Source organism: Arachis ipaensis, chromosome B6, assembly GCF_059453495.1.
Source record: "Arachis ipaensis isolate K30076 ecotype BB chromosome B6, ASM5945349v1, whole genome shotgun sequence".
NCBI classification, from domain to species: Eukaryota; Viridiplantae; Streptophyta; class Magnoliopsida; order Fabales; family Fabaceae; genus Arachis; species Arachis ipaensis.
Genome location: NC_142441.1, coordinates 119,529,993 through 119,540,622, shown reverse-complemented (window position 1 = coordinate 119,540,622; position 10,630 = coordinate 119,529,993). Strand labels below are relative to the sequence as shown.

General features: G+C 38.3%; 1 non-coding gene across 1 annotated transcript; it reads right to left on the bottom strand.

Annotated features, from left to right (window-relative positions):
• Positions 1 to 6,264: 6,264 nt before the first annotated feature.
• On the bottom strand, positions 6,265 to 6,372 carry LOC148562479 (small nucleolar RNA R71). The gene has a single exon (XR_015887751.1). It is a non-coding gene; the product is annotated as a small nucleolar RNA R71 (small nucleolar RNA).
• Positions 6,373 to 10,630: the final 4,258 nt, after the last annotated feature.

Below are 10,630 nucleotides of genomic sequence, written 5' to 3'. Positions count from 1 at the left end.
TAATTTTTGCTTACTATTTTCGAAAATTTTTTTTTAAATAAATAGCACTAATATTTTTCCTTAATTTCTGAAATTAAGTTTGGTGTCACCTAGTTAATTTTATTTTAATTGTCTTGTTTATTTTTCTGTCTACTTTCAGTTATCATTTTTGAAATTTATTTATTTATTTTATTTAGTATTTTTATTTTTCTATTTTACACAGGATACCTCACTGAGACTTCTCTGCACTCTGACGTAGAGAATCCCATCTTTCTTTGTTATTCTATTTGTTTATGCATAGGAACAGAGACAAGGAACCTCTGTTAGACTTTGATCCAAAACTTGAAAGGACTTGTAGGCGACGTTTACAACAAGCAAGACTTTGCAAGCCTGCAGAATCCACTATGGATCACAATAATGCTGTTAATGCCAATGTGGCAAATCCGAATGGGAATGAAGAATAAAGGAGAGTGCTTGGCTCTTACGCTGCTCCTACTGCAGATCTTTATGGTAAAAGCATTGTGGTGCCTCCTATAACTGTGAACAACTTTGAGTTGAAGCCACAATTGGTCACCCTGGTACAACAAAACTGCCAGTATCATGGTCTTCCCCACGAAGACCCAAATCAATTTATTTCTAACTTTCTGCAGATTTGTGATACTGTGAAAACAAATGGAGTGAACCCAGAGGTGTATAAACTCATGCTCTTCCCGTTTGCTCTGAGGGATGGAGCAAAGCTATGGCTAGATTCCCAGCCCAAGGAGAGTTTGAATACTTGGGACAAGGTTGTTACTGAGTTTCTTACTAAATTTTTCCCACCAAAGAAGCTGACTAAGCTTTGGGTGGAGGTTCATACCTTCAGGCAGAGGGATAGTGAAACTCTTTATGAAGCTTGGGAGAGATACAAGCTACTAATTAGGCAATGCCCTCCGGATATATTCTCTAAATGGACCCAACTAGACATCTTTTATGAAGGCTTGGGTGAAATGTCCAAGATATGCTTAGATAATTCTGCAGGTGGTTCATTGCACAAGAAGAAGACACCGGAGGAGACTATTGAGCTGATTGAATTGGTTGCTAGCAACCAATATTTATACTCATCTAACAGGAATCCTGTGAACTCTGAGACTCCTCAGAAGAAGGGTGTTATGGAAGTAGAAGCTCTTAATGCTCTTTTTGCTCAGAATAAGCTTATGTCTCAACAAATAAGTCTACTTACTCAACAGATGGGTGGCATGCAAGTCTCAGCTATCAACACCCAAAATCCAACTCAAGAAGTCTCTTATGACATGACAGGTAATTTTGTGCAAAATGATAATTATGACTATGCTCAATATTCTTTTGAACAGGTCAATTATATGGGGAGTGGTCCTAGAAATCCTAACAATGATCCATATTCTAAGACATACAATCAGGGGTGGAGAAATCACCCAAATTTTGGGTGGAGGAACCAACCTCAGAGACCTCAGAATTTCAACAATAATTCTCAGGGCGGCTTTCAACAGAACAATCACAATAACCGCCAATTTCAGTCTCAACAACAACAACCACCTCAGCAGGAAAACTCTAAATCCCAAGAAGATTCTAATTGGGAGATGATGAGGAGTTTTATGCAGGAAACCAGAGCCTCTATTAGAAACTTAGAGGTACAAATGGGCCAACTGAGCAAGCAAATACCTGAGAGGTCTGTAAGTATATTTCCAAGTGATACAGTGGTGAACCCAAGAGAAGATTGCAAGGTCATTCAATTGAGAAGTGGTAAAATAGCTGGCTCTGAGACAAAGGCTAATGGTGAGCTAGTTAAAAAGAAAGCTCCAGAGGAGAAGAAGGGAGAAGTGGAGCACGCCCCTCCAAAGCGTGCAGACAACCCGTTCCCTGACTCTCTTGACACATATCCTACATTACCAAAGGCTCCTGAATACAAACCAAAAATGCCATATACTCAGAGACTTCAGAAGGCTTCCAAAGAAAAGCAGTTCTCTAAATTTTTAGATGTCTTCAAGAAGCTACAGATTAACATTCCTTTTGCAGAGGCTCTTGAGCAAATGCCTCTCTATGCAAAATTTATGAAAGAATTGTTGACTAACAAGAGGAATTGGAAGGACCAAGAAACCGTGGTGTTAACTGATGAGCGGATAATTTATACGCTTTTTGACATTGTTTTTAGTATGTTTTTAGTAGGATCTAGTTACTTTTAGGGATGTTTTTAATAGATTTTGTGTTAAATTCACATTTCTGGACTTTACTATGAGTTTGTGTGTTTTTCTGTGATTTCAGGTATTTTCTGGCTGAAATTGAGGGACTTGAGCAAAAATCAGATTCAGAGGTTGAAAAAGGACTGCTGATGCTGTTGGATTCTGACCTCTCTGCACTCAAAGTGGATTTTCTGGAGCTACAGAACTCGAAATGGCGCGCTTCCAATTGCGTTGGAAAGTAGACATCCAGGGCTTTCCAGCAATATATAATAGTCCATACTTTGGCCAATAATTGACGACGTAAACTGGCGTTCAACGCCAGCTTTCTACCCAAATCTGGCGTCCAGCGCCAGAAAAGGATCCAAAACCAGAGTTGAACGCCCAAACTGGCACAAAAACTGGCGTTCAACTCCACAAATGGCCTCTGCACGTGCAACACTTAAGCTCAGCCCAAACACACACCAAGTGGGCCCCGGAAGTGGATTTATACATCAAATACTTACTCATGTAAACCCTAGTAGCTAGTTTATTATAAATAGGACCTCTTACTATTGTATTAGGCATCTTGGATTGTATTTGGATCCTGTGATCACGTTTTAGGGGGCTGGCCATCTCGGCCATGCCTGGACCTTCACTTATGTATTTTTAACGGTAGAGTTTCTACACTCCATAGATTAAGGTGTGCAGCTCTGCTGTTCCTCAAAGATTAATGCAAAGTACTACTGTTTTCTATTCAATTCTTCTTATTTCGCTTCTAAGATATCCATTCGCACCCAAGAACATGATGAAGGTGATGATTATGTGTGACGCTCATCATCCTTCTCCCTTATGAACGCGTGCCTGACAAACACTTCTGTTCTACATGAATTAAGCTAGAATGAGTATCTCTTAGATCTCTTAACCAGAATCTTCGTGGCGTAAGCTAGAATGATGGCGGCATTCAAGAGAATCCGGAAAGTCTAAACCTTGTCTGTGGTATTCCGAGTAGGATTCAATGATTGAATGACTGTGACGAGCTCCTAACTCGCAATTGCAGGGCGTTAGTGACAGACGCAAAAGGATAGTAAATCCTATTCCAGCATGATCGAGAACCGACAGATGAATAGCCGTGCCGTGACAGGGTGCGTGAGCATATTATTCACTGAGAGGATAAGATGAAGCCATTGGCAAGGGTGATGCCTCCAGACGATTAGCCGTGCCGTGACAGGGCATTGGATCATTTTCCCGAGAGATGACCGAAAGTAGCCATTGACAGTGGTGATGTATCACATAAAGCCAGCCATGGAAAGGAGTAAGACTGATTGGATGAAGACAGCAGGAAAGCAGAGGTTCAGAGGAACGAAAAGCATCTCCATTCTCTTATCTGAAATTCTCACCAATGAATTACATAAGTATCTCTATCCCTATTCTATTATTTAATTTCGAAAACTCCATTATCACTTTATATCTGCCTGACTGAGATTTACAAGGTGACCATAGCTTGCTTCATACCAACAATCTCCGTGGGATTCGACCCTTACTCACGTAAGGTATTACTTGGACGACCCAGTGCACTTGCTGGTTAGTTGTATCGAAGTTGTGACAATTATGAATTAAGATCAAAGCACCAAGCTTTGGAGCCATTACCAGGGATTGTTCGAGCCTGGACATCACAATTTCGTGCACCAAGTTTTTGGCGCCGTTGCTGGGGATTGTTCGTGTTTGGACAACTGACGGCTCATCTTGTTGCTCAGATTAGGTAATTTTCTTTTTATTTTCTTTTCAAAAAAATTTTCAAAAATAATTTCAAAAATCTCTCATCTGTTTTCGAAAAAAAATAAAAATGTTTTCAAAAATTTATTCAAAATTTTTAAGAATGAATTCTAGTGTTTCATGAAGCATGTGAAGCCTGGCTGGCTGTAAAGCCATGTCTATTCCTTTGGTAATGAGTATGTCAGGCATGTCATATCTGAATTACATGCTGAAGCTTGGCTGGCCATTGGCCATGTCTAGTGTTTTGGACTGGAGCTTTCTTTGAAAGCTTGGCTGGCTAGTGAGCCATGTCTAATTCCTGGACTGAAGCTTTAGACTAAGAATGCAAGATTCCTGGAATTCATATTAAAAATTTTGGAATCCTTATTTTCTTTTTTTTTTTCATATAATTTTCGAAAAAATATAAAATAAAAATCCAAAAAAAAATTAGAAAATCATAAAAATCAAAAATATTTTTCTGTTTCTTGTTTGAGTCTTGAGTCATATCATAAGTTTGGTGTCACTTGCATGTGCATCTTGCATTTTTTGAAAATTTCATGCATTCATAGTGTTCTTCATGATCTTCAAGTTGTTCTTGGTAAGTCTCCTTGTTTGATCTTGATGATTTTTTGTTTTGTGTCTTTTCATGTTTATCATATGCATTCTTGAATTCTTAGTGTCTAAGCATTAAAGAATTCTAAGTTTGGTGTCTTGCATGTTTTCTTTGCATTAAAAATTTTTCAAAAATATGTTCTTGATGTTCATCATGACATTCAAAGTGTTCTTGGTGTTCATCTTGACATTCATAGCATTCTTGCATGCATTCATTGTTTTGATCTAAAAATTTCATGCATTGCATAATTTTCATGTTTTCATAAAAATTCAAAAAAATCAAAAAAATATATCTTTTCCTTTTTCTCTCATCAAATTCGAAAATTTGGATTGACTTTTTCAAAAATTTTTAAAATCAATTTGTTTCTCATGAGTCAAATCAAATTTTCAATTTGAAAATCTTATCTTTTTCAAAATCTTTTTCAAAAATCAAATCTTTTTCAAAATTCTTAGTTATTTTCGAAAATTCCAAAAAAATATTTTTCAAAAATCTTTTTCTTATTTTTATATAAAATTTTCGAAAATAACTAATCAATTAATGTTTTGATTCAAAAATTTCAAGTTTGTTACTTACTTGTTAAGAAAGATTCAAACTTTAAGTTCTAGAATCATATCTTGTGATTTCTTGTGAATCAAGTCATTAATTGTGATTTTAAAAATCAAATCTTTTTCAAAAACTAATTTCTATCATATCTTTTCAAAAATATCTTCTAATCTTATCTTTTTCAAAATTTTATTTCAAAATATCTTTTCTAACTTCCTAACTTCCTATCTTTTCAAAATTTGTTTCAACTAACTAACTAACTTTTTGTTTGTTTCTTAACTTTTTCAAAACTACCTAACTAACTCTCTCTCTCTCATTTTCGAAAATATCTCTCCCCTTTCTCAAAATTTCTTTTTAATTTATTAATTATTTTAATTTTTAAAACTTAATTTTCGAAAAATACTAACAATTTTCAAAAACTATTTTCAAAAATCACTAACTCTTTTTCAAAATAATTTTCGAAAATTATCCCTCCCCCATCTCATTCTATTTATTCATTCATATCCTAACATCTCATTTCACCTCTCTTCCATCCTCACAGTTGTGTTTCTTCCATTATATTACATTCTTTGTCTCCCCCTATTCTTCCACTCACACAGGAATCCCTATACTGTGGTATAAAGGATCTCCATTATTATTATTATTTTTCTGTGCCTTCTTCTTTGTCATATGAGCAGGAGCAAGGATAAGAACATTCTTGTGGAAGCAGATCCAGAACCTGAAAGGACTCTGAAGAGAAAATTAAGAGAAGCTAAAATACAACAATCCAGAGATAACCTTTCAGAAATTTTCGAACAGGCAGAAGAGATGGCAGCCGAAAATAATAATAATGTAAGGAAGATGCTTGGTGACTTTACTGCACCTAATTCCAATTTACATGGAAGAAGCATCTCCATTCCTGCCATTGGAGCAAACAACTTTGAGCTGAAACCTCAATTAGTTTCTCTGATGCAGCAGAACTGCAAGTTTCATGGACTTCCATCTGAAGATCCTTTTCAGTTCTTAACTGAATTCTTGCAGATATGTGATACTGTTAAGACTAATGGAGTAGATCCTGAAGTCTACAGGCTCATGCTTTTCCCTTTTGCTGTAAGAGACAGAGCTAGATTATGGTTGGATTCTCAACCCAAAGACAGCCTGAACTCTTGGGATAAGCTGGTCACGGCTTTCTTAGCCAAGTACTTTCCTCCTCAAAAGCTGAGCAAGCTTAGAGCTGATGTTCAAACCTTCAAATAGAAAGAAGGTGAATCCCTCTATGAAGCTTGGGAAAGATACAAACAGTTGACCAAAAAGTGTCCTTCTGACATGCTTTCAGAATGGACCATCCTGGATATATTCTATGATGGTTTATCTGAGCTATCAAAGATGTCACTGGACACTTCTGCAGGTGGATCCATTCACCTAAAGAAAACGCCTGCAGAAGCTCAAGAACTCATTGACATGGTTGCTAATAACCAGTTCATGTACACTTCTGAAAGGAATCCTGTAAGCAATGGGACGCCTATGAAGAAGGGAGTTCTTGAAGTTGATACTCTGAATGCCATACTGGCTCAGAATAAAATATTGACTCAGCAAGTCAATATGATCTCTCAGAGTCTGCATGGAATGCAAGCTGCATCCAACAGTACTCAAGAGGCATCTTCTGAAGAAGAAGCCTATGATCCTGAGAACCCTGCAATAGCAGAGGTAAATTACTTAGGTGAACCTTATGGAAACACCTATAACTCAACATGGAGAAATCATCCAAATTTCTCATGGAAGGATCAAAAGCCCCAACAAGGCTTTAATAATGGTGGAAGAAACAGGTTTAGCAATAGCAAGCCTTTTCCATCATCCACTCAGCAACAGACAGAGAACTCTGAACAAAATGCTTCTAATTTAGCAAATCTAGTCTCTGATCTATCTAAGGCCACTGTAAGTTTCATGAATGAAACAAGGTCTTCCATTAGAAATCTGGAAGCACAAGTGGGCCAGCTGAGTAAAAGGATCACTGGAATCCCTCCTAGTACTCTCCCAAGCAATACAGAAGAGAACCCAAAAGGAGAGTGCAAGGCCATTGACATAAGCGCCATGGCCGAACCTATGAGAAGAGGAGAGGACGTGAATCCCAAGGAGGAAGACCTCCTGGGACGTCCAGTGATCAATAAGGAGCTTCCCTCTGAGGAACCAAAGGAGTCTGAGGCTCATCTAGAGACCATAGAGATTCCATTGAACCTCCTTATGCCCTTCATGAGCTCTGATGAATGTTCCTCTTCTGAAGAGAATGAGGATGTTACTGAAGAGCAAACTGCCAAGTTTCTTGGTGCAATCATGAAGCTGAATGCCAAATTATTTGGCATTGATGCTTGGGAAGTTGAACCTCCCTTGTTCATCAATGAACTAAGTGATCTGGATCAACTGACATTGCCTCAGAAGAGACAGGATCCTGGAAAGTTCATATTACCCTGTACCATAGGCACCATGATCTTTAAGGCTCTATGTGACCTTGGTTCAGGAATAAATCTCATGCCCCTCTCTGTAATAGAGAAACTGGGAATCTATGGGGTGCAAGCTGCTAAAATCTCACTAGAGATGGCAGACAGCTCAAGAAAATAGGCTTATGGACAAGTAGAAGATGTATTAGTAAAGGTTGAGGGCCTTTACATACCTACTGATTTCATAGTCCTGGATACTGGAAAGGAAGAGGATGAATCCATCATCCTAGGAAGACCTTTCCTGGCCACAGCAAGAGCTGTGATTGATGTTGACAGAGGTGAAATATTCCTTCAATGGAATGAGAACTCCCTTGTATTCAAAACTCAAGGATCTCCCTCTGCAACCATGGAGAGGAAGCATGAAAAGCTTCTCTCAAAGCAGAGTCAACCAGAGCCCCCACAGTCAAACTCTAAGTTTGGTGTTGGGAGGCCACAACCAAACTCTAAGTTTGGTGTTGAACTCCCATATCCAAACTCTAAGTTTGGTGTTGGAGAGTCTCAACAAAGCTCTGCACATCTGTGAGGCTCCATGAGAGCCCACTGTCAAGCTATTGACATTAAAGAAGCGCTTGTTGGGAGGCAACCCAATGTTTATCTAATTCTTATTTTTATTGTTTTTCATGTTTTCTTAGGTTCATGATCATGTGGAGTCACAAAATAAACAAAAAATTCAAAAACGGAATCAAAAACAGCAGAAGAAAAATCACACCCTGGAGGAGCATCTGTCTGGCGTTCAAACACCAGAACAGAGCATAGTTCTGGCGCTGAACGCCCAGAATGGGAGCATCCTGGCGCTGAACGCCCAGAACAAGCATGGTTCTGGCGTTCAACGCCAGAAATGGCAGCAAATGGGCGTTGAACGCCCAAAATGGGCACCAACCTGGCGCTGAACGCCCAGAGTTGTGTGCAAGGGCATTTTGCATGCCTAAATTGGTGCAGGGATGTAAATGCCTTGACACCTCAAGATCTGTGGACCTCACAGGATCACCTCAGGATCTGTAGACCCCACAGGATCCCCACCTACCTCCACTCACTCTCTTCTCTCTTCTCAATCATCCTCTATTCCCAATAAACACTCTTCCCTATTAACTCTTTACCACTCACATCCAAACACCCACTTTCCTTCAAAATTCAACATCTCTTTCCCACCCAATCCCACCCATATGGCCGAATACACATCTCCCTCCATCTCCTCCATATCTTCTTCTTATTCTTCTATTCTTTCTTCTTTTGCTCGAGGGCGAGCAACATTCTAAGTTTGGTGTGGTAAAAAGCATAGCTTTTTTGTTTTTTCCATAACCATTGATGGCACCTAAGACCAGAGAAGCCTCCAGAAAGAGGAAAGGGAAGACAAAAGCTTCCATCAAGGGTCTAAAGCTCAGTGGTAGAACATTTGACTGCAAATCAAGAGATCCCTGAGATACCTCAGGGGATACATTTTCTTCCACACAATTATTGGAAGCAACTAAGGGTGGAACATCAAGAGCACTCCATCATCCTTCATGAAATCAGAGAAGATCTAAAAGCAATGAAGGAGGAGCAGCAAAGACAAGGAAGAGACATAGAAGAGCTCAATGACATCACTAAGGTGGACTCATTCCTTGTTCTTACTTTCTCTGTTTTTCATTTTCTATGTTATGTGCTTATCTATGTTTGTGTCTTCATTACATGATCATTAGTAGTAGTAACTATGTCTTAAAGTTATAAATGTCCTATGAATCCATCACCTCTCTTAAAAAAAATGTTTTAAATCAAAAGAACAAGAAGTACATGAGTTTTGAATTTATCCTTGAACTTAGTTTAATTATATTGATGTGGTGACAATGCTTCTTGTTTTCTGAATGTATGCTTGAACAGTGCATATGTCTTTTGAAGTTGTTGTTTAAGAATGTTAAATATGTTGGCTCTTGAAAGAATGATGACTAGGAGACATGCTATTTGATAATCTGAAAAATCATAAAAATGATTCTTGAAGCAAGAAAAAGCAGCAAAGAACAAAGCTTGCAGAAAAAAAAAAAATAGGCGAAAGAAAAAAAATTAGAAAGAAAAAGAAAAAGCAAGCAGAAAAAGCCAAAAGCTCTTAAAACCAAGAGGCAAGAGCAAAAAGCCAATAACCCTTAAAACCAAAAGGCAAGGGAAATAAAAAGGATCCCAAGGCTTTGAGCATCAGTGGATAGGAGGGCCTAAAGGAATAAAATCCTGGTCTAAGCGGCTAAACCAAGCTGTCCCTAACCATGTGCTTGTGGCGTGTAGGTGTCAAGTGAAAACTTGAGACTGAGCGGTTAAAGTCAAGGTCCAAAGCAAAAAAAAGAGTGTGCTTAAGAACCCTGGACACCTCTAATTGGGGACTTTAGCAAAGATGAGTCACAATCTGAAAAGGTTCACCCAATTATGTGTCTGTGGCATTTATGTATCCGGTGGTAATACTGGAAAACAAAGTTCTTAGGGCCACGGCCAAGACTCATAAAATAGCTGTGTTCAAGAATCATCATACTGAACTAGGAGAATCAATAACACTATCTGAACTCTGAGTTCCTATAGATGCCAATCATTCTGAACCTCAATGGATAAAGTGAGATGCCAAAACTATTCAAGAGGCAAAAAGCTATAAGTCCCGCTCATATGATTGAAGCTCTGTTTCATTGATAGTTTGGAATTTATAGTATATTCTATTCTTTTTATCCTATTTTGATTTTCAGTTGCTTGGGGACAAGCAACAATTTAAGTTTGGTGTTGTGATGAGCGGATAATTTATACGCTTTTTGACATTGTTTTTAGTATGTTTTTAGTAGGATCTAGTTACTTTTAGGGATGTTTTTAATAGATTTTGTGTTAAATTCACATTTCTGGACTTTACTATGAGTTTGTGTGTTTTTCTGTGATTTCAGGTATTTTCTGGCTGAAATTGAGGGACTTGAGCAAAAATCAGATTCAGAGGTTGAAAAAGGACTGCTGATGCTGTTGGATTCTGACCTCCCTGCACTCAAAGTGGATTTTTTGGAGCTACAGAACTCGAAATGGCGCGCTTCCAATTGAGTTGGAAAGTAGACATCCAGGGCTTTCCAGCAATATATAATAGTCTATACTTTGGCCAA